General features: G+C 40.8%; 1 protein-coding gene across 1 annotated transcript in view; it reads right to left on the bottom strand.

The window, feature by feature from the left end:
• The window catches only part of brinp1 (bone morphogenetic protein/retinoic acid inducible neural-specific 1), a 122,196-nt gene that overhangs the window by 47,532 nt on the left and 50,379 nt on the right, over window positions 1–24,285 (bottom strand). The gene's annotated exons all lie outside the window — the stretch shown is intronic.

Below are 24,285 nucleotides of genomic sequence, written 5' to 3'. Positions count from 1 at the left end.
AAATGATTGTAACATGGGTGGGTGGTTGTGAGAGATAATGTAAGATATATATATATATATATATATACATACATACATACATACATACATACATACATATGTGTATATATATATATACATACATACATACATATGTGTATATATATATATATATATATATATATATATATATATATATATATATATATATATACATACATACATACATACATACATACATATATATAATTTTTTTACATACATCTTCCTGATAGTGAACTATATTTTTTATTAAAGATTATATATTTAAAAAAATAATAATTTATCTTTTCCTTCTAAAATGAATACATGTAGCCATTTTTGGGCCACATCTGGCCCAGGGAAAAAGCCAACACTCAGCCAGAACAGTTTTACAGTGTTTGGGCCAGGCCTGGGCCACATAACACAATACACAATGCTTTACAGTGTTTGGGCCAGAACTAGGCCGGGGACCAAGCCGACACTCAACCAGAACAGTTTTACAGTATTTGGGCCAGACCTGGGCCACATAACACAATATTACAATTTTACAGGGTGGGGGCCGCATCTGGGCCAGAACACATTGTATGTGTCTGATTTCAGTATGTGGACCAGTTTTGGGCCGGGGACGCAGCCAGAACTGGACCAGAACTGGAGCAAGGATGGGGCCCAGAGATGGGCCAGACACATTTTGCTACCTGGGCAAGAGTTTCTAGAATTTTTGCAAGTACAGATAAGTTAGATATTGGCCTATATTTATTTAAAATAGCTGGGTCACCACTTTTAAACAGTGGAAGAACAAAGGCCGATTTCCATTTCATTGGTAATTCGTTGTTTTTCATTGTCAGACTGAAAATATATGTAAGTGGCTCTGCAACAAAATCAGCAGCCAATTTCAAAAAGTAAGGGTCTATACAATCAGGCCCTGCAGGGGATGAATGCTGCTAATGAAATGCTGCTCCTATGATCTAGGCTTTTTAAGGCTTTATGAACTTCCTGCACAGGAAGTGGTGTAAAATTAAAAGGCTGACCAGTATAAACTGGAACCTCAGTACAAGGTTTCACAGACCTTGGACTTCAAGAGTCAAATAGAGAGCCAGAAGAAATGAAGTGTGTGTTGAAACAATTCAGTATCTCCATTTTGTCATGAACAGCGACAGAGTCCTTCATAACAAAAACAGGTAAAACGTGTGAGTTCTTACTCACAGAGAGGGATTTTATAGTTTTCCAGAATCTCCTCGGATTATTTACATTTTCAGTAGTAATAGACAAATAATATTCAGATTTTGCTTTCTTGATAAAAGAGGAACATGTGTTTCTTAGTTTCCTAAACCCAAGCCAGTCAGTGGCAGAACCTGTTGTTCTTGCCTTAGCCCAAGCTCATGAATACTGTCTGCTAGATCAGCGGAGAACCAGGAATTTTCACGTCCCTGTACTCTATACTTCCTAAAAGGGGCGTGTATATTTATGAAAACCATCATTAAAAAAAGACCAGGCAGTTTCCACATCAGGGATTAGCTCTATCCTCCACCAATTAAAATTAAACAAATCATAATAAAACCCTTGTTCATTAAAATGTTTAAGATTCCTCTTATAAATGATACATGGTTTTAATTTAGGGACCTTAGTGTTCCTGCTAGCAGCAACAACACAATGATCACTTAAGTCAAGAAAACACCAACAGCTGAGAATTTACGAGGAACAATAGTTAACATCAAGTCAATTAATGTTGACTTCTCAAGGCACTTAGGATTTGGCTGAGTTGGTGAATTTACTAACTGGGTAAGATGAACAAAATCACAAAGAGATTTAAAATCATTAGCCACAGGCATAAGCCAGTCCCAGTTAAGATCTCCAGTTAAAACAATTTCACCATAATTTAGTCGGGATATAAGGTGTATCAGCCACTGTAATGCCTCGTTTGAAGCAGATGGAGGCCTATAACACCCAACAACAGTCATACAAAGGCCCTTCGAAATTTCAACATCCACTGCTTGCAAATCGATTTAGACAGAACCACCTTGACAACAAATTTTTATTTCACATAACAGGCAACTCCTCCACCTTTCTTTGCCCTGTCAGCAAGATAAACATTGTAACCATCCAAGTTAATGTCATCATCAATAATTGATTTTGTAAGCCATGTTTCGGATATCACAATGATGTCAGCATCTAATGATTTGACCCATATTCTTAACTTATCAATTTTTGGTAACAAGCTTCGCACATTTAAATGCATAATATGTAGACCAGGCAAGGATATGAAGTCAGCTGGCGTCTGAATACACTGCAGCTCAGGGCCAGGGTTAGGCTGCACATTACCAGATATAAGCAATAATAAAACAATCAACAATCGCTGTTTAGCAACAATACATGTCAATTCCTTTGACGTTTCATATCCGAAGTCCGAACTAGCCCTCTCACAGCACGCAAAGTAGTTATTTAAAGGCAGCAGGTTTTGGAGGCGGGGTAGGTCTCTGAGCATACTCCTTGAAAAGTTTGTATCCTCCGCTAACTGTTTTGTGGTTTGTACGGTGTGTACTACAGCCATGAAACAAGTGCCTCCATTAGCAATGTCCGACGGGCAGTAGACGTTGTTTGATGCACTCACCCAGGTACGATCGCTTGCTCCCAAGCCCCACAAACACAGCCGCTTCAGATTCAGCCGCTAATAGCCTACTAATAGACCAATTATTTGTTTGTAAACATTCGGGATGCGCGCGCAATGTGGCTGCAGAAAACCGGGAAAGGATAGCATTTTAAATGGCAAACGGACCACACAGATAATACAAATAGTTAGATTTAAAAAGACCAAAAGGGTCGAGGAGGACAGCCTTTGAGAGAGAAAGCGATTACCCATTGATCTGTCGCATCAGAATTTTGATTCGGGTCACGAAAGTCTTGAAATTTGAGTGAGAATGTCACCCGGTACAGACCGCATTGTCGAGCGGCAACCATTCATGTCATGTCACAAAGTTCATAATTTCAGTTTTACAGTCAATTATACATCTAAAAAGTTGAGCAGGGCAGCTTTCAAGAGGTATGGGAATTCTGCTTTTAGCCAGCTGGTCCGATTATTTTTCTGATTTGTTTAAACTGGCAATCTGAGTGAGACTGCATACCTGTTACACTGTTTTGACGTTAGCCTCAGTCAGACTGGCTCACTGGCAGTGTGCACGATGTTGTATTTCACTCCATACTACACCAGAAACGTCACGGAGGACTGCCTAATGTAGATACGAGTCTAGATTTCTTTAACCGAGCCTGTTTCATTCGTCATATGCCTGAGAAAGCGACCTCCGTTAGCCAGGCTAGTTTTACCCGATCGCTTGGTCAGGCTATTTAAGACTATCGGGTTCAATTGACTTTTGTGCATAGACAAGTGAAACGTAAATGTATTTGTCCAAAGGCCAAGAGCCTCAAAAAGTTAATATCAAGCCCTGCAATCCAGTGCCCAGAGATATATGATTTTTCGAGTCACCCAGTACTTTGTAAATGTACTTTAATGAAATGCTGCCAAACCACAGATTTTTTTGCTATTTTGACTGATAACACCAACAAAGTAGGCTATGGCAGAGTTTGTAGTTCTGCAGCCAATTGTCCTCGTGCCGTGTGCAAAATACCAAACTAAAACAAAGCGCAGATTAATGAAAGGAAAAACAGTAACACCTTTCTTTTAAATTCTATATTTTTTTGATGGTTTGTTTGTCTTAAATAATATAATCTACCATTTCTGTTGAACATTTCGTTAATTCAGCAATGATGACAAGCGGAAATCAGATCTCACACTGCCATATGGCAGCTTGACTAAGAAAATCTTAGTCGACCAAGAGCATATCGACCAGAAAATCGACTAGTCGACTAAGTGGGGACAGCCCTACTGGGAATGACAAGATATCTGTGCCAGTACATTCCAAATAAGGCCACAATAACTGCCCCACTACGACAGTTGCTAAGAAAAGAAGCTGCGCTCAACTTTTATGGTCAGTCCAAGCCTCTCACCATACAATGTGACATCAAAAGATGGACTGGGTGCTTGTCTTCTACAAGAGGGTAGTCCGCTGTCTTATGCTTCACGTGCACTTACCAAATCTGAGAAAAACTATAGTCAGATTGAGAAGGAGCTGGTGACGCTTTCACCTGTATGTTTACGGCAACACAGTGACAGTCCAATCAGATCACAAACCGCTGGAAATAACCTTCACGAAACATCTAAGCAAAGCACCGGTACGCCTACAGCGCATGTTATTGCAGCTCCAACGCTATGATCTGAATATAGTATACACTGCTGGCAAGGACATGGATGTCGCTGATGCCCTGTCTCGTGCTTTTTTTGAGGGCAACAATGACAAAGTAAAGGAGGATCTGTTTGAAGAGAGAGTAGTTCATGCAATGGAGGCCACAACTGCAATGGACGCTGACATTCAAGACACTGAAGAGTGCCACAGCGGCGGATAACGTGTTGCAGCAGGTAGTCGCAATGCACCACAATGGGTGGCCCAATAAACGAAGCAGCATTGCCACTAACCTCTACCAGTACTGGCCTATGCGAACTGCCATCAGCATCGGGGATGGAATACTGATAAGATTGTGATTCCACTGAGTGCGAGGCAGATGATGCTTGACAGACTGCACATCAAGGTATACAGAGGATGAAAGCACAGGCCAGGAAGGTGATGTACTGGCCAAAGATGACACATTACATTGAGCACATGGTGGAAACCTGTGCTCCATGTCAACAGCTTCAGCCACAAAATCAAGAAGAGCCTTTTATCCCACATGAGGTCCCTGAGCTGCCGTGGCTGAAGATTGGGGCAGACATTTTCGAGCTCCATGGACAGTCATACCTTATACTTGAGGATTATTTGTCAAAATACCCAGAAGTGCTCCATCTCCCTGATAAGACTGCCCAAACGGTCATACGCAAGATGAAAGCGGTCTTTGCTAGGCATGGAAAAGAGCTGGTAAGCGACCATGTTCCTTTTGCAAGTTGTGACATAAGACAGTTTGCAGCTTCATGGGGTATAAAGCTCGTCCACTCCAGTCCAGGATATCCTCAATAAAAATGGCCTTGCAGAGAGGATGGTAAAGACAGAAAGCATGCACTTAAAAAGGCAACGCAAACAGGTACAGATCCACACTTGGCTCTCCTGTCACTCAGAAACACACCAGTGACTGGTACAGAGTTCTCCCCCGCATAAGTACTGATGGGAAGAGTGTTGCAAAGTACCTTGCCAATCGCTACAGCTGTGCTACAACCCGCCATACCAGAAGGATTTCAGTCAAAGCTTTAACATTTGCAAGCAAGACAGGAACACTATTACAACTATAACTCAAAACCTCTGCCTGAGTTCACTCCTGGAGTTCATGACAACACTACGTGGATGGGAACCAGCAACAGTCATAAGCAAAAGAGGGGAGCCGCGAGCATATGATGTGCAAACCCCCAGTGGTGTCGCTTTCAGGAGAAACAGGTGGCATCTAAGGAGAATCCACCCAAATCTGCAGAGAGATGTTGAGTCTGAGCTAGTTGAACAGCCAGAAGCCTTACCAAAGGAGGACTCAGAACCACCTCTCAGCCCACAGCAAGACCAGAGTGCACCTGCCTGGGAAGAGAGCACAGGTTCTCCATCAACTCCTATCCAAAGCACCAGAAGCGGGAGACAGAACTCCTTCAAAGTACAAGGACTTTGAGATGAGCTAATGCTGATGAGTGTGACCTGCTGATGGGTTAAGTTTAAGTTCATGTTAGTTAACCAAATAATATTAGTTAAAACAGATATGAGTTTTATGCAAATCAGTTTGTGTTTCTCAGGTCATATTGTATGCATAAAAAGAATGGTTGTTAGTGACCAATGTCACTTGCTGAAATTATTTTGAGGTCCAGTTATTCAGTCAAAGGGGACTATCGTACTTGGAAAAGAGGATGTGGTATATTGTAGAAGTGGTCTGTTAGTCTGGGATTATGTTTGTACCTGGCAACCTTATGAGTGATGTGTGATCACGAGATCTGTGTCTTTGAGCCGTGGTTATTTAACATTACATGCAAGGTGTTCAACACGAATCAGCCTACGCATAGTTTTATTCCTGAAATAAAAAGTACAACACAGTGAACGCTGTATCTGGAGAAGTGCGCAGAACTGATAAAGTGAAAAAATTAATGGTTTAACTTTAATCTGAATTCTTAAGCAAAAAAACAAATCAGTTGACTGTTACAAATATCCATGAGGACTGCTCTAGGTAGCCCAAAGTGTTCCAACAGGTAGCCTACTCGTTGCTCTCTGCAAATAAATCGGTGTGGTCAAGGAAGATGTGTTCCCTCCTCAGGGAAAGATCTGCAACATTTTGCAGGAGCAATAAATACCATTGTGTGGTGTAGTCCTAGTGTACGGAATACGCCTACTTTGGGTCTATAAATACAGTGATAAGTCACTTATTATTTGATGGCAAAAGTTCCCTGTTAACATTTGAATTTTACATTTGTAGTTATTTAGCAGACGCTCTTATCCAGAGCGACTTACAGTAAGTACGGGGACATTCCCCTCGAGGCAAGTAGGGTGAAGTGCCTTGCCCAAGGACACAACATCATGTTGGTACGGCTGGGAATTGAACTGGCAACCTTCAGATTACTAGCCCGATTTCCTAACCGCATAGCCACCGGACTCCCTTTATTGAAGGCAAAGCAAGGCTAGTTTACAGTTTTTTACAATCTCTATGACAATCTTTTCAATACATCAAACAAGTTTCCTTGTTACTCCTAATGCACCAACACCCCTACCACACATTGTAAACTAAACTCAAACACTCATTTTCATAACACAAAAATACACCAACAATACACCATGTCTACCAAAGCACTAACACATGTTTGCTTTCAACAGGAACATTTAATCAATCATAGCACATGTCATAACAAACACTAACATCAGATGAAATTACAGAAACTGCATTCTATTATACAGTATGTGTCAGGTCTCACATTATATGGATCATAGATTGTTTTGCAATGCCGTTTCTTTTGAAGGCTCTTAACATTTCTGTTTTGTTGGGTTAGGTAAATGCATGCATTTTGTTTCTTTTGTTGCAGAAATTCAGAACAAAAGATGAATGATTCATCTCAGAGTAGCTTTATAGAATGTACGGTTACTCTTGAAAAAAGAAGACAGAAACAAAATTGCTGCAGTAAAGGCTTCAGTTGCAACAGGACATTACTGCAAGAAATATGCTATATAGCTGCCATTTACAATGTTTCATCAGTTACCCTAGCTCTGGCAATTCTCACCGCACCACCACACATTCTAACTCCTCTCACTTGCCCCACTCCTCTCCCATGTCCTGGTACTTCTCTTCCTCTCCCTCGTGCAGGCATTACATATTATTTCTTTCTTCGTGTTTCTCTGTATTGTTGTTTTTCAAAATAAGATATGCCCAAAGAGGTCCTCTTACTGTATATACCTTATGGTCATGCGACTGAAAGAATGTCAACACCTACGTGTTTCCTAGTATTTGCATAACTTCAACCAGCTGTTTCTCAGTAGCAATGGAATACAATACAGGGAATATGTTTGTGTTTCAATTTACATTATAATACGGGTGGATGAAATCAAGCATTCTGATTGGTTGACAGGGAGTTCCGGGGTGTGCATTATTGAGCGATAAAGTACTGTACGCCTTATTACATTTACCTTAAAACGGGAGCGTTCCATATTAGTGCGCACTCAAAATAACAAAAATGTTGCAGAAGAAAAATACCTTTCTACAAGTACTGGTGTGCAGCAATTTATTGGTTAGCAAGCTAGACTAGCAACATTCGGTTAATTTTTGAGCAATAATATTGCACTGTCCCGTGCTATCAGTCCTAACTAGCTGGTCTAGCTACTGAAACGTTGGACGGAAGCTCAGGTATAGACATTAGTTGCAAACTATACATCCACTTATTTAATTTTAGCTTTGTAGCCACGCAATTACATGACCTGGTCTGTTACTATTTATACTATTTTCTATTTACTATTTATAATTTTCGCTGGTACTCGAGGCAGTACTTTATCGTCAATAATGTACGGGTTCCAGGGAACCCGTACATTATTGACGATAAAGTACTGCCTCGAGTACCTTATCACTTAAATATGAACAGCTGTTCACTTTGGCTTTAGCCAATAAGTTAGGTTTTGAACATATTGTGTTAATTGTATAGCCAACACAGACGGATGTTGTGCTAACTGTGTCAAGAGTTTAGGAAACTAGGAAACATAGCGATTGTAAAATACTGTATTTATATAGGCCAAGCATAATCCATATACCATGGAAATTCCAAGTGCTTTACAAATGAGCAGAAGTGTAAGTGTAGTGTGTATTTATTAAAACAAACCAAAAAATAGGTGTAAAATTATGAAAATTATTAGTTGGGAAATCATAAAGGAGAGAAATATTCCTTTTTAAATTAGAACGGACGAAAAAGGTATAACTACTTATTTTGCGCAAACATGTCAGCTCTCAATTGTAAGTAAGAGTGCTCTTGGGTGTGCGTAAATTCTGTTCTTACCTAAGAACAAATCCCAAATAAGAAAACATTGGTGAATGCCAGAATCTTTGTGAAAACTGCGTAAGTGGGGTTTGAGAACAAATTTGTTCGTAAGAACATTTGGTGAATGAGGCCAATTGTTTCTGAAATAAGCCCTTCAATCCTGCCTATTCAGTGAAATGAAAAAAATCCTGTTTTGTCACCCAATCAGAATTTTGCTGCCTCAGTTGTTGGAAGGAAAATGCTATGCAGCAGCTCTGTGATTAGCAGTCCAGCTATGAATTTACAGAGGGCCACCATATAGAAATTCAATGAAAGTGAAATGAAATTAAACTAATTTCCGTTGACAGTAAAATTGACCAATCATATCTTTCTTCTAAATGGGTGGGTTTTGTTATCACTAACTTAATGACAAGTTCCACCAGCTGTGGGAAGGGAGAAACGCGATCACAAGCTAATAAACTAGCTAAGGTCAGCTTGTTCATTCATGAATTGCCGGGTCTTTAGAGGACGCATCACAGAGTGAGCAACTTGATGTTAAAAAAATGACTAAAACAGTGGCAGAGCTACTGAGGGAGGCCGCTGCTGCAAACGGGATGTTGATGGTTGGTCATCCTCGTCCCATTTGAGGCTCCACAGCATCCAGCAGTTCCAGGACTGAACAGAGGTTTACTATGGCAACCTCATTAATGTGTAAATCTGTGTTGGCATAGTATGCAGCCAAGCTCTTTATGACTTGTTTTACACGGTCACGGGCATCAGACTCAGATACATTATTAGATTCTACCTGATCTGCTCATTTTAACAGTGTTTGCAGAATTTGATAGAGCGCCATGATCAGTGATGCGCCCTCTAAAGCCCCGGCAATTCAACCAATTTCCCGGCACATTTGCAATGTAATGCAATGCAGATGTGCACACCGCCCCCTACCGAACAAGATGGGTAGCTCAATCATCAGGGAGCTGAAGAAGAGCGGCTATTGACGTCACTCTGCTGCGCCGCTCAGATTTCTTTTTCGTTTTCAAATGAAGGCTTAGGTCTTCCCCCGCGACCCGATCCCCGGACAAGCGGCAGATGATGGATGGATGGTTTTCGAATTATGGGCAGACCACGAAAACGAAAAAGCAAGGTCCGCTCTGTTTTCTTTTTGATTATGGCATAAAATGTGCAGTCTTGAAGAAGAAAATGCATATGCAAATAGAACTACAGACAGTACAATTTCTGGGGAAATTGTAGGGTGTGCTTGCTTGCGTTGGACGCAGGGGTCCGTATTTAAATTTTACAACTGATATTTCTGTATATTTTAAATAAAAATGCATAGGCTACTTATTATTTATTAATATCATAATTTACATACATTTAAAAGCATATTTGTTTTTGCTCATTTACAACTCAAAATACTAAGAGTGAAGAGTAGAATTAAATAGTTGTCTTCATTTCCCCTGCATGATCAGCCACCTCCAGTTGAATCAAAACAAATACTGAGAACCAGGGCTTGTCGTTGTTGAAGCTCACCCTGGTGCGTGTTGGTATACAGCAGTCCTCACAGAAGCTGATGTATGATGTCACAGCCTCCGTGAGTTCATCCAGACTATTGGAAGCAATCGTGAACATATCCCAGTCAGTACAGTCCAAGCACGCCCGCAGATCCTCCATAGCCTCACTGGTCCACTGTTTTGATGTCCTCACAACAAGTTTACAGAGCTTTAATTTCTGCCTGTATGCAGGAATCAGATGGACCATGGTATGGTCAGAGTGGCCCAGTGCTGCACGAGGGACGGCGTGGTAGGCTCTACTGACTGTAGTGTAGGAGTGATCCAGGAGGAGTGTTCTCTTCTCTGGTTGGGCATTTGATGAATTGTCTGTATTTAGGGAGTTTGTGGCTTAGATTACCTTTGTTAAAGTCGCCAAGTACAATAACAAGGGAATCCGGGTTTGCTCGCTCCACACTCAATCTGGTCGGCGAGCGTGCGTTGGGCCTCTTTAACCTGTGGACCCGGCGCCATGTAAACTCCGACCAAAATGAGCGACACAAATTCTCGTGGCGAGTAAAAAGGTTTACAGATTATAAAAAATGATTCCAGATCCGGAGAACAATGTTGCAGAATCACTGTCACATCTACACACCAGCCACTATTGATGTAGAAACAAATACCACCGCCTTTAGTTTTGCCAGAGAGTGCAGTGTCCCGATCAGCTCTCATGAGTTGAAAGCCTGCCAGATGTAATGCGGGACCTGGGATCAAATCGCACAGCCATGTCTCCGTGAAGCACAAAACCGAAGATGAAAGAAAGTCTCTGTTTTTCACCATCAGGAGCTGAAGCTCGTCCATTTTATTGCACAGTGAACGTACGTTGGAGATGAAAAAACATGGAAGCACTGTTCGGATTCCACGTCTGCGTAGCCAAACTTGCGCTTTCCCCTTCTACGGAGTTTCACTGCATGAGCAAAGCCTAGCGCGGCACTGCTAGAATTTAAGTAAGGGTAGTGCCGACCATGTGCCGCCGTTTGACTTCCTCCTAATACTGTAAACAGCTGTGGAGATGTTTTTGTTAGCTACTACAGTACACTAGGCTACAGCGTTGCAGTGAGCTACACTGGTTTGAAACCACAGGTAATTATAATTTCACCCACAAATCCTTTACTTGTAATCTAATGTCATAATAAATCCTACAACGAAAATGTATTTCTGAGGAATGTTTATTTTAACGATTGAAAAGAGATGCATCATAGACCGCTGTAGTATGTGTTGCCCGGGCAACAGAGGCTAATGTCATGATGCTAAGGCTTCAGTGAAATAGTAGACTACTGTTTCCAAAAGTAGATGTACTTCCTTAATAATATTAGCTTATATTGTACATTACACATTACAATTGTGTGTCATATCACAAAGTAAAATAAGCAAATAGTTCACCCAGGCCTCTTTGCTTGTGGCGTTTCTGCAGCTGCCTTGCAGTAAAGCAGTTAGCCTAGCTATCTCCCAGAAGTTAAGAGCTGCTAAACTAATGTTCTGCTAGAGATAGTCACGTGAGTTTTCGTGACGTTAGTGACGTTAGTGACTGTGGCTAGCAAGTTAGCCACCGTTAGCTTCACTTTTCGTCACACAAAAACTTTACGACTACTTAAAGTGTGCAACGGAACGTAAATCCCAATACAAGCAACTCAATCTACCAAGACGAAACTTTTGTCACCTAGGTTGTCTATGTAGTCCAAATATTGACTGAGTTTTAGGGGTGGGAAAGGAAATACAAATAATAATAAATATATATGAGACAACAAGCACACCCCAATGATTGATTACAAATTTTTGTCCAATAATGCAGCCAAATTCTTAAAATGACAGAATTTCTGCAAATGCATTTTAATTTTCAAATTAAATTTTGGTATCTATTTGCTGGGGAATATTTTGAAAATTAAATCTCAAATGTCTTTCTTTTTCATTTGAATTGAGTGAAAGATTGAGCATTCTTGAAGAAGAAAATTAAATGTTATTTATGAGTCAAATAATGCAGCCACATTCTTAAAATGAAAAAGCATTTCTGTTAAAGCATTTTAATTTAAATTTGTCACAATTTGCTTCCATGCAATTACCTTATGCACAATTACTGTGAATAGTGCCGCAAAGGCTGGCTCAAATAGTGCTTAATGACCAACAAAATGTAATGTAGGCCTTAATACTGTGTGCTCGCTGTATAGTGTTTTTTTTTCCGACGAGTAAATTGGGTCAGAGGGCCAAGGTTTAAAAGTCACGGTTCGCTACTGCATACAACACTACACACAGTACTATTTTTTTGTTTGGCCAGGTAACATTTTGATTTGGCTTCTTCTGAATCAACTGGTTCCCATAGACACTAAACGAATGTAGGCTACTAATCATGTATTTGGGGTTGTTTGGAGGCTATAGCCGTATGTACCACGTAGCCTATGGCTGAGTGTTTCTTCGCTATATCTTTTGAAATCAATTAATGTATTATGGTGTGAATGGCTGTAATGTAGTGCTCACTACATTTGTTCAGAATATACAATTATGAAATGAATTGATTTCAAAAGATATAGCGAAGAAACACTCAGCCATAGGCTACACAAATCGCATAGGAAACGAATGTTTCCATGTTGTGTTACGCATATTTTGATCGTTATTTTGATCGTTATTGTCTGGCTTAGCAGCGACATTCTTAGTATGAATTTTTAATATGTGGTGTCAGAAGGAGCTTTGATGTTGTGGTAAATACGGCTATAGCCTCCAAACAACCCCAAATATGTGATTAGTAGCCTATATTTGGGTAGTGTCTATGGGAACCAGTTGATTCAGAAGAAGCCAAATCAAAATGTTACCTGAAGGCCATTTGCCGCAGCAAATATGAGATATGACTTGAAAATCGCCAGTAATATGTTTGTGAATTTGTGACGAATCTGGTGATAGAAGCAGACTGATAGGTGCACACACAGCTGGGGAACCAGTTAAATTGGGAACTAGTTGGGACGGAACACCGGCAATCACTCCTGGCAAACTGGTTGTCCCACGTACGTTTGCGGTAGCTAGCAGCGCTATTCAGCGGCGTGGCTCCCACGTAGGCCGCCTCAAAGGAACCACGAGTGCCCGGGTTAATCGGGTGCTATTTGAGCAGCAGTTTCTCTTGTATACTGACCGCGGGTCACCGTAATAACATGAGTAGGCATCTAGATTAGCTAGCACTAGCAATAAATTCACACAGCTGAGCAAGCTAGCTAGTTCCAAAATAGTAGTCATGTTACGCTCGATACCGTGCTCACGAAGCGGTATTGACCTTTCGAAACAATTAGTACCGACACAAACGTGTCGACCGTGGCTTCAAATGGGCAAATCCACGTGATCAGAGTCGAAGAGCAGGTGAGACAAACTGCGTTTTATTCAAACGCTTAAAAAGACATCAGAAATCACTAATATTCATAGGTTATAGAGAGGAGACATATGCCTATTTACCGACGCTATACAATACATTCATTGACAGAGCCAGCGATACAGATAGATTGCCAAAGCAAGATAGACAGAGATAGATACAGATATGAGATAGGTGTACACAAGCACATAGCCTACATCTTTCTTTAGTTTTACCAGCCTTCAAATGTGGCCATCCCTTTCCCAGTTGCAAAAGCATGTTCCAAAACCTTAACCGCTAGCTTACATGATCCTATAATAATGTATTCATTTAGCATATACTTCCACTAAAACGGGATGCGTGGCTGCAATCTCACTTTGTCTTTATAAACGTAAAGTAGCGAAGACATTACGTTGTTTATAATACAACAAGATATATGATAACATTTTTGACGCTTGCAAATTGAAACATTTGTTACATAACCTTTATTTATCAAGTTGTCAATGACGATTGTGAGACTGACGTCTCGAGGACTTGACTTGATTCCTTCCATCGCTCGATACAGTCGCCATACCATAAACTGACCAGCAGATGTCCCTTTGGAGAAGATGTATAGAACGCTTCGAAAAAGCAATACTTTTTCGAGACAGTTGTGTCAAATAGCTTGTTGCTTCGGAAAGCAACAAGTCGGTATCGTCTTAACTCTCCTGTTTCGCGGGCTCTCTCCCTCGTTTCCCTTTCTGATCCCCCATCTCCACCAATAGGGAGTCACTATACATGAGTGATGGACATTACCACCAACTGCTGACCATTTCACCCAATTAGCATGTGAGATTGGTAGGCATATCATTGCCAAAACGTATCCTATTACTTGATCACAAGTTATTTAAGTACCATCTATACACTTAAGGTATAATATTAATATTATAGCACTACCATACCCTCAAGTTATACCCGGGCTTCACAAGCATCGCAATTGAGACCAAGACGCATATTTTGACACCGATTGTGTATGTAGTGCAAAAATTGAGGGACGAGTTAGGGTGGGAAAATAATAATAATAAATAATATATATTGGAGAGAATATAGGTTGTGCATTGCTAAAGGCAAGCACACCCAAAAAATACAAATGCCTTTATTTTAGGCGACTTCCACGGCACTCAAGGACACCTTATATCATAAAAACATATGAACAAAATAGTGTAAAATTACAAACATACACTACACTACACTGAAACATACAGATCAATAAATAAAATATATAAAAGCTATTCTAAACAGATAAGTTTTTGTCGGATTTTGTAACTGCAAGATGCAGTCCAACTGACAGATATGCAATATAACATAACTTGAACATAAATTTGAGATACTAAGTAGCCAACTACTGTGAAATAAACTGATATGTGGATTGGTTTTCCTCTTGTCCTCCCCAATTTCTTGAGTCACTAGCCGCCACTGCTCCATATCATCAGAACCTGAACACATCAGTGAATAGGTGATCGAGGAAGAGATGAATACTGGAAAAATGGGAGGGCTTGATACTGGATGGATGGATCATAGCTGACCAAAAAAGAGCAGAAATTGTTCAGTGGGTTTTATTCTATAGTGCAAACAGTACCATCTTTCGAAAGACCCTAATCTTCTGATACATTTCCATTGATCACATTATGATTCTCTTGTAGCGGTGTAAAGTAAGATACTCGTTCCATCTGTCTCTCTTTCTTCATCCAGTCCTTGTCTGCGGTCTTCCAGAGCCAATATTCACTTAGCTTGATGTATTCCTATGCCTGAAACTTTAATGTGATTTGTGGGAGATTCCAGATGGTGAGTTCACGGGTCGACGCAGCTTACTGACCGAGCCAGTGCCAGCGGCTGGGTGCACAATAAAACAGAGTGGTTTGCGGAACTAACGCCAAACTCCACCCAAACCCACAGTTCTCCTCTCCCAGGCACCAGGGCCCTTATCCTTTTAGAAATTACACAATTATTGTTCAGAGAGTGGGGATTCCAGAGATTTGTTGTTTGTTTTGAATTTGTTTGTTGATAGCTGTCTTAGCCAGGAACGTCTTGTAAAAGATTTATCTCAGCGAGTCCTTTCCCCGGTGAAAAAAAAAAAACCCTTACTATTCCCTAAAGAGTCTGCCTGCACACTGTTGCCTGCGCAATCAGCAGTAAAGGTCTGTCTTGTTTGTTCTGTCTTTATCCTTGTCTTTATGTCTCTGTATCTTTCTCCTTAGCTCTTTTTCTTTCTCTTTGCATCTCAGTACCTCTCTCCACGTTTCACTTCATTACTAGGTCTTTGTTCCTCAAACTCCCCCATTGTTTTTCTCTCGCTCATTTATTTTCCTTTTCCCTTCACTCATTAATTCCCTTTCATATTTCTCTGTTTGTACCCCTCTTTTCCGATCTGTCATTCCCAGTGTTTGGAATAATGCGTTACTGTAACTCCACTACTTTTGGGGGTAACTAGTAATGTAACCAATTACTTTTTTCAATTAAATAAGGCAGTTACAATTACTGGAATTTAAATGGTCTGGTTACTCGTTACTGTTTTCTTGCATGAATTCCCCAATTTCCTGTTTAATCTAACAAACAAGTTTACGGCGATGCAATGTATGAATGAATCAATCGGCATTTTAGACTAGCCCACACAATAGCCGACAGTTCGGACCGTGCAAGCTTTGTCATGGAAATATGGACATAATTTTTCCCTTGTCCAGATCAAGGATAAAAATATACTGGTTTAGTTTGTGTGCAGGTGCGAGAACTATCCACTGTGAAGAATAGTAATTCTAATTGCAAGCACCTAGTAAAACAACACGCTTTTATAAAGCTAACCACGAAAGAACCCAGTGCTAGCTCCGCTCATCAAGCAGTCGGAGCCACTCCATCAAAACAGCCCAGGCTTGATTTTAAACAGAAGTATTCCCAGTCTATAAGCCAGGCAGAACTAAACAAACTGATCGCCAGGTATGTTGTCAAAGACATGTGACCAATGTCAACAGTTGAGTCCGTTGCCTTCAGGAAACTAATTAGCAACATACAATGATAAATAACATTTTACAGTTGTCTTGTCCCACACTGAGCCACTGCAACACTAAAATATTATATAACTATCTGTGTGCGTTAATTTGATAATAGAAGCGGGAAATTAAAAGTAACGCAAAGGTTACTTTCCCTTGTAACTAATTACTTTTCTATGCAGTAACTTGGAAAGTAATGCAGTTACTTCTGAAATAAGTAACTTTTAACTGCAACTAATTACAATTTTTTTCAAAAAATATAATGCAATAACATAAAGTCTACTGACATTTGTCAGTGTTGTGAAGACAAGATAGGCTGTATAGCTTATAGCAAACATTACAGCAGTATGAATGTCTATGAAAAACCCTTTGAATACTCCAAATATCCCATGACTGCTGGCACTTAACTCCATCTTTTTTTCAGGAGAGATCTTATTTTACACAGCGATGGATGAGAAGTGCTAGAATAGCCTAGCCTGTTCCTGCCACCTTGGCAAGGCTTACCAACACATTGTGATGCTATTCTCTGCCTTATAAGCAACAGCTTAATTAAAGATTAATTGACCATTGTGTTGCCTGCAAATTCGCAAAATAATCATAACTTAATCCACTGGTGCACTAAAGTGCATTACTTCAATGGGAGTATTAAATTACAATAAAGGCTCTTGAGACAGGATACATAAAAGTCAAAGGCCTCTAACCTAGAAATCCGCCTAGTGGCTGGTCTTCTTCTTGTCCCTTGTTATCGGAAGTGGTGGGGGTTACAATTTTTCTCAGTTGTTCACACACATAAAGTGCAAATTTAGCACAATTTTCACAACCTTCACTTCATGTACAAATCACTCAACCCAATTTGGCACTACTTCACACTCGCTGACCTTCTTTCTTTACACTCTGATGCCAATTACACATCACCTTGTTGTCAAAACACTACACACAATGCTCAGTTGTTGCACACAATTCTCAAGTAAAATCTCAAAGCATCATCCTACACCACACAAATATTCAAATCTCTACACATTCAGGTCTGTTGAGCAATTTGCAATCAGGACTGCAGTATAAAAGTGCCTTGAGCCTCTGTTTTGTTTGGTGAACAATGGAGAACTTTGAAGAGATCAACAACCCGAGAAGGAGAGGGGTGAGAGTGAGAGGAGAAAGAGGAGGACAAGGAGTGGGACAAGGGGAGGCAGGGCTCTACGCTAATGTTTTCACCAAGGAGTACACGTGCTCCAAAATTAAAACATTTAGGAGCACACAAAGAAATTTAGGAGCAGTGTTATTTTTTTTTGTATTCGTTTATTAAACATAACTTAACACAGGGGCGTCGTTAGACCCTTTTTACAGGGGCACGTGCCCAGTATAAATCTGCTGTGCCACAGTAAAATCTAAAGTTTGAGTTTTAACAATTTAGGCAGTGCATTAATTAAGGTTGATAATCCTCCCAAAAATAAACGCAATATCCCAATCAGTAAGCATGTCATTTGCGACCTATAGTCCCAAACATTGTATTTTGCAACGTTCAACCCCATTCCTGTTCAGTGTAACCAATCAAGTTAGCTGTTTTGAAAATAGCTTTTAAAGTAATGCAGTAATTTGATCAATTTACCAGCTAACTTGCTTCGTAACACTGAACATGAATGGCGTAGCTAATAGTTTGGGAAAGACCCAGAAAAACACAAATTTCATTTTTTAGGTCTCGAAAAGAGGACATGTACGGGTCCAAATTTTATATAGCCAGCTTTACTTCAAGTTTGTTGTAATATATAGCTTGTTAGATTCTAAATGCATATCTGATTAGAGCTAGCAACAATGAATTGCAGATTAAGGGGTCCCCTATCATCCAGCTAGCTGTCGACATTCTGCAGGAATTTCAGGTCCACTCACTAAAAACAAACTTGACTAGCAACATTCGGTTAATTTTTGAGCAATAATATTGGATTGTCCCGTGCTATCAGTGCTAACTAGCTGGTGTAACTACTGAAACGTTGGATGGAAGCTCAGGTCTAGCCATTAGTTGCTAACTTGATATCCACTTATTTAATTTCAGCTTCGTAGCCATGCAATTACAGTACATGACCTGGTCTTGGCTTCTTAAAAGGACGTTTTCCACGGATGCACAATTAATGGAGCTATCCAAATCAACATAAGCTAACCTTAACAACAGCCTAATGTTAGTCTATCGAGTCCCAAGTCACCGTAACTTGTTTACAGCATATGTAGGCTAGCTAGCTACCATATACCCAGTGCCTACGAAACATTTATGATTGATTTAGAATGTTTACAGTAGGCCTACTGTTAAAATTTAATATTATTTTATTGAAAGTGTCCCATTGTCGTTATTTTAAAGGCAGTTTAAAAAAAATGAGCATTGAATGAATGAGATGGTGCGAGATCTAGCTAGGCTAACAAATGTGAAGTTCACAGTGCAGTTTGTCCGTTGCATAGCAACAGCCATTGATAGGGACTATTTTCTCTCGGCTACTGAAATGCGATACACAATGTTTGTTGTCTATAACTATTTTGTGCTGAAAGGGAGCTTACTATTTATTTACTATTTATAATTTCGCTGGCAACCGTATTACACCCCCCTCTCCGAAACGCTCTCATGATGCGCGATATGCACCTATCTCTAACATAAATTACCATTTCACAGTCTCTCGCTCGCTCGTAATACAAAATCCCCGATTTCCGGGAGATTGTATAGCATTTGAGGGCATCAGGGAGCCGCTATTGAAATGCGGGAGACTCCCGGACTTTCCGGGAGACTTGTGATGTCTGCGACCTACTTGAACCAAGTGATGACATGTCTGGCCCATTGGTTGCGAATCGTCGCTCGCGTGTCATTATGCTAGGTTCATATCGTGCAGTCGCGACTCCGTCACTTGCTTTCCATGTGAAATCATTGGTATGCTTCACTTCATCGCGTTGTTGTTCCTTGTATTGACAACATCCCGTCACTCGCGCACTGTGCTCGTAAATTATTTTTCAAGTTCGCACATACCTATTTTAAGGCGCAAATGCGAGTGAAATACTCGCACTGTAGAGCCCTGGGAAGAGAGTAGCAGGACGAGAGTAGGAGGACAGAGAGAAGGAAGAGGAGGAGGACGAGGAGGAGGAAAAGGACAAGGAGGAGGGAGGATGTGAAATAATTTTAGGACATAGTTACAATGTATGTGTTTTATAAGTGGTAATCTGTAAGCTCCTTTGTTCATTGATAAAGGATAGACAGTGAATGTAAGAAACTGAGGCTCTGTAGGATACATACTCGTCTTGTCATCTACCGCTTATCCAGGGGTCGGGTCGCGGGGGCAGCAACCTAAGCAAGGAGGCCCAGACTTCCCTCTCCCCGGCCTCTTCCACCAGCCTTTCCTGGGGGACCCTGAGGCGTTCCCAGGCCAGCCGAGAGACATAGTCCCTCCAGCGTGTCCTGGGTCTTCCCCGGGGCCTCTTCCCAGTGGGACGTGCCCAGAACACCTCACCAGGGAGGCATCCTGATCAGATGCCCGAGCCACCTCAGCTGGCTCTTCTCGACGCGGAGGAGCAGCGGTTCTACTCTGAGCCCCTCCCGGATGACCAAGCTTCTCACCCTATCTCTAAGGGAGAGCCCGGACATCCTGCGGAGAAAGCTAATTTTGGCCGCTTGTATTTGCGATCTCGTTCATTGTAGAATGGGTGTAGAATCTTATTTGACTTTCTATCTTGTAAGTCAGATTGTCTTAAGGTATTTATGACCTGTTGTTTTCTGATACCTAACTAGGGGCCAGAGCACTTGAAAAAAAGACAAAGATAAGTACATTAATAAATAAATAATGATTAGTATATTACCTTTATACTGTTTTGAATGTTCTGAATATAATAAACAATTGTTGATAGATACCCTGCTATATTAGCTCATGAGAACATGACCTTGGGTCATGCCCAGGAGAGAAATGTATGAATTATGTTGCTTGTATCACTGATATGCTGTTTGCTAAAGCTTGATTATGGTGCATGATTCATCTGTCACAATGCCAGCAACGAGTTTGTCTATGGCTGCACTGCAGCTACAACTTATGAAATCTCTCTTAAAAATTTAACGCCGCCCTCAAATAAAGGCTGCACCAAAAATGAACGTTAGTTAATAAACGCTGCAGCGTGTATTCGAAGAAATACGGTAGTTTTTTAAAATTCATATCTTAAGACTAATGCAAAGGTTCTTGCCTGAAACATTCAGAATCATATGCCAGCACTGACTAATTCTGATGCATAAAGTCTAGGCTAGCTGCTGATAATGTTAAATGCCTCCTCCATATAATAAAAATTGCAGTAAGTAAACAAAAAAGTCCCAACAGTGGTATTGTCCTAGCCTGGCTGCCAGCCGAATTTAGCCCCGCCCACAAAATAACAAGAGTTGTTCGGACCATCAAATTGTCAGGGCGGGCTTTATACATGATGGACAGATGATCAACGGTAACGTAATCAACCATGTCACCAAATAGCGCCTGTATAGTCATAAGTTAGTTATTTTGTAGGATGTGACTGGGAAATGCAGGTATGTGCACAGGAATTTTGAAGGGCAGTTGCTCTGGCCTGGAAAAAGCCCCCCCCCCCAAAGAAAAAAATAGCCTGCCTACTAATGACAATAATTCATGTAATGCATTACTTCCATCATTATTCTTCTTGTTAAAACAAAATGTTATAAACTAACCATCAGCAGACATGTAGCTTGGTTTTCCTGCCAAAAAATTTGCATGTGATAACGGGCTGGTTGTCTGGTAGGCAAGCTAGCTGTCTGATTATTTAGGCTAAACATGGCAAACTGAGCCTGGATTTATGAAGATTTTTATTGATTTCATAAAACTTGATGATGATTGTTCGTTTGTTATACATTTCTACAACTTAAAACTCAACTTTTCTCACAACATCAAAGCAGTTTTGACACAGAATAAAACACAGACACAGAATAAAACAACCGTGACCGTCTCTTAAGTGCAAGAAAATGCAGGCTCAGGTGGCAATCGCATGCAGTACCGCAGAGTAAACAGAGTCGGGGGCATACCCCCTCCCCCTTTTGACTTCCACTCTCGTTGCCCATAGGCTTATCGATTGGAAGTGAATAAGGCTACTGCAACTCACTACTTGCCGGTCTCCCAGCATGCGCAACCCGCCCTCTGCAGAGGATTCAGAATGTGGCAATCTGCCTGGTCTTCAACCTATCCAGACACTCCCATGTTACCCTGCTCCTCATCTCTCTCCACTGGCTTCCCATCACGGCCCGTATCAGATTCAAAACCCTGGTACTGACCTTCCGAGCGGTGAACGGGAACCCATTTTAGAGTAACTCAACTCAAAGTTCAGGCTTAGAGTCTGTTAAACCCGCTACCTGGAATACCCCCCAGGACCACTGAGCTCTTTGCGGATCTCGCCTCTGTTCGCTCTTTTGCAGGCAACATCATAACTGAACCCAAGAAAATAAAAGTAGTCATTTCACACCTTTTATTTGAACTATACCAGTCAGAGATTCAGCTGGACAAAAATAAGGTGCTTTCTTGGGACAGCTGGACCTGCCACAGCTTGCAGCAACATGTATCTTGATGATTCAATTTCCTTAAGGTAATTGAAGGAGATAGCATTCGTAATTTAAATAAATAAATTACCAGGATTTGGCCTTCAGATTTTTAGGTCGTTTTTGGGGATCAGCTAAATGAATAAATGTAAATGGAGGTAGGCTAAGAAAACATTACAAAACTACAGAATTCATTCCTAAATGATAGGCCTACCGATCATCTTATTTGGACTAAAACATAAAAACCATATTACATGAAGCTCAAAAAGTGAATGCAAAAAAAATGTGGGTGCTTGCATTAACTATTAATGTCCCTGACAAAGCTGATATCAAACTTGTGTCCCTGAACTGTTGTATAGTGGGTTAAGCAAGGGGAGTTTCTATAGCCGAGTTGTGCATTATGCCCAGCAAGCTTGAAAGAAAAAAAAGGGATATGAATAGGGGCCTGTGCCCCAGTAGAGTTTTATGTCTAACAATGCCCCTGGCACAATGCAATGCCCGAGATTTGACTATTCATTCAATTTAGTCCATGGATGTAGGCTAAAACGAATGTATGACAAAAATGTACGCCGAACACACAGAATGCATGCTTGAAAGTTAACACAACTACTTGTGAAACATTATATTTAAGGTTACTTGACTCAAGATCAAATCTGCTGATTCATTACTTGAAGGAGGGGGGATGGGATCGTACTTTGTACAGACAAACACAACTGTTCTGTTGCATCAGAATGCATCAGACTTGTTTCTATACTGAATGTATTCTTTGTGTCTTTTATTTGGCGTGGTTCCTTTAAACATTTCAAGTTTTGAAAAAAAGGTATCTCATGTGACATTAACAGGAAATTAACACATTTATGTAGGTTCATATATAGACATAATAAAGAGTAGACGCCGCATCGACCGCTACTGCCTACTGGCGCTGATGAGCTGTGGGGCCGCTATCTTGGAAAGGGCAACCGGTCCACTCAGTGTAATCTGTTTGGCTGGGGCAATGAGCTGTCAGCGCATTTAATTTATCATACCAAACTGAATACCGAACTAATTTTCACGCGGTTTGCTTTGCTGCAAAGGTCCTACACGTAGTTATGATACAGGACATTATTCTTTTCACAAAATAAAACCAATAGTATGGTAATGTTAAAGTTTACTTGTGAAAACTAATCCCCCGAGCCCTGTTTGCGATTGTCCGCCAATTTGAGCAGGAATATGCTGCACAGTGCTGGTATCTTGTATATTCTGATGCTAAGCAACTAGGAATATGCCCTTTCCAAGATGGCGGACGCATTTCTCGTGCCCAGCAACCAATGCGGCATCTTCTCTTTATTATGTCTATGGGTTCACAAGTCAGAAAGTTAGAAAGCCTTGCAGAGAGCAGGGGGTTATTCCATCAACGTCGCTAACAAAAGCCTCGCTAACAGGAAAAAGTGTTGCTTTGGTAAACGTCAACTTAGACTTAAGCCGCAAGCCGTTCCACTAATGTTCCGTTCCACTAACAAGCAACGCTTATTCAAGCTAGACCTCAGTAAACTTAGATTGTATGCGCACACGGACAACAGAAGAGGCGATTGTCGAAAACAGGAGATATGTCGTAAGAAGCAAAGTGTAAACCAGCAGAGTGGTGTTATTTTCAGCAGCGTTAAATTATCCCCAACGCAATTAACACGGTGAGGGAGACAACTTGTCAAACCATTACAACCGTTTGCTTTTGGACCGGGAGTCAGAGACTTGTGTTCCCAGCTTAACGCACTGCTTCCTGTCAGACAGGAAGTCTGTGATCCATCTGCGGGTGGAGTCAGGCACGTTCAGCTGGGAGAGCTTGTCTTGAAGCAGGCCGGGGATGATGGTGTTGAAGGCATAGCTGAAGTCCATAAACAGGATCCTGGCGTAGGATGCTGGGGAGACCAGGGGCCTCATGTATAAACGTTGCATACGCACAAAAAGCTTGCGTACGCTGGTTTTCACGTACACTTTGTGATGTATAAAGATTTACTTGACATAAGAATGTGCGGGCTGTCACGGAAACTTTTGAGCAGACCTGAGAATGTGCGGACCGTCCGCAAAGTCTTGTCTGGCTCTGTAACATGGCGAATTATAACTGAAAAGTGCCAAAACTCACCAAACATTACAAAATAAAGTTTCCACTACTACGTTTATGACGTTGACTATTCAAAAAACATTAAAATAAAAGTTTGATCATTAATGTGAATGATCACATCAAAATGCCAAAACGGGAAATGCTATACAGCCTTCTGTTTAATCCGATACCACTTAATAACTTATGTTAAACTTGAGGGTGTCAAACGAACGACAAAATCATGAAATGCATGTTACGCTAA

Source organism: Hypomesus nipponensis, chromosome 27 (assembly GCF_054491055.1).
Source record: "Hypomesus nipponensis isolate SF chromosome 27, ASM5449105v1, whole genome shotgun sequence".
Classification (NCBI taxonomy): Eukaryota; Metazoa; Chordata; class Actinopteri; order Osmeriformes; family Osmeridae; genus Hypomesus; species Hypomesus nipponensis.
The sequence above is the reverse complement of the archived record's forward strand: the minus strand, read 5'-3'. Positions and strand labels throughout refer to the sequence as shown.